Consider the following 1163-nt stretch of genomic DNA (forward strand, 5'->3'; position numbering starts at 1 on the left):
ATTCTAGGGTTATCTTACCCCCCCTGTCCTGGGGGGGTATGACTCTTCTAGGGATTTGTTACCGGGGGTAAATTTTTCCTAGGGTTATCCTACCTCCGCCTTTTTCTTGGGGGTACGATTCTTCTAGTTTTTTCTTACCGGGGGTAATTTTTTTCCAGAAAATATTTACCCCCTAGGGACAGGCAGGGTAATCAGTCACTAGTGGTTTCGTACTGGGGGTAAAATATTTCTGGTGAAGGTTGACCCCCCTTTCACCGAGGGGGGTATCATACTACTAGAGTTGGCTTACCGGGGGGTACGTGAATTCTAGGGTAGAGTTACCCCCTGGGAAAAATCTCGGGGGGTACATAGACACTAGTGCGCAGTTACCCCCGGTAAAAATTCCCTAGGGAGATGTTACCCCCCTCGGAGGGGGTACTCTACCCCTAGGGTTTATTTACCGGGGGTAAGTGAAGACTAGTGGTTGTGTACCCCCGGTACCTAGTCCCTAGGGATCCTGTACCGGGGGTAAGGAGGTAATAGTACACGCTGACACCGGAAAGAGAATGATCTGGCCGGCGATAACTTTATATTCCCGGTATCGTTCTCTCTCTGGGGCGGCCTTGGCGGTCTCGTCGGCCTCGGTGGCGGCCGGCGGCCTCTCCTCCTCCTTCTCCCTTCCATTTTCAAGTAATAATTATGAATGGCGAAACTTTTTGGCTCGCTTCGTTTCGCTCTCTTACGCGATATAATTCGCGAGTCCACGTGCTTCTACCCCGTGCCCCCCACTCGCTATACTACTTTCCCTCGGCCGTGCTAATTTTCCGGGGGGGAATCATCGGGCTGAGGGTGCAGTTTAGAGGGGTGGGCGTAACTGCTTCATCCCCCATCCCCCTTCCTCCCGCCCTACTCAGCCCGCCCTGCTGCGGGTCCGCCACGCAACGCGGCGGTGGTGCTTTTGATAACGCGCTGATAGCGGACGAACCACGTCACTTGAGTTATGGAGACCTTGCTTTTGCTTCGTATCACCTTTGCCTCGCTGCCCCGCTCGCCCCAAGCACTTGATAAGCGCCCCACTTTCTGCTCCCCTCTTTCCTCCCCTCGCGCCTCTTCTCCTCTTGCCATCTATTTGTTTCTCCCTCACTGTCCTCGTGCTTCCCATCGCGCCACGCATCTGACCGGGG

The 1163-nt window shown here is 54.6% G+C and overlaps 1 protein-coding gene across 6 annotated transcripts in view; it reads left to right on the forward strand.

The window, feature by feature from the left end:
• Positions 1–1163, forward strand: part of LOC113206571 (CUGBP Elav-like family member 3) — a 299180-nt gene that overhangs the window by 68361 nt on the left and 229656 nt on the right. The window lies entirely within an intron of this gene.

Source organism: Frankliniella occidentalis, unplaced genomic scaffold (genome assembly GCF_000697945.3).
Source record: "Frankliniella occidentalis isolate FOCC.00 unplaced genomic scaffold, Focc_3.1 Scaffold110, whole genome shotgun sequence".
Classification (NCBI taxonomy): Eukaryota; Metazoa; Arthropoda; class Insecta; order Thysanoptera; family Thripidae; genus Frankliniella; species Frankliniella occidentalis.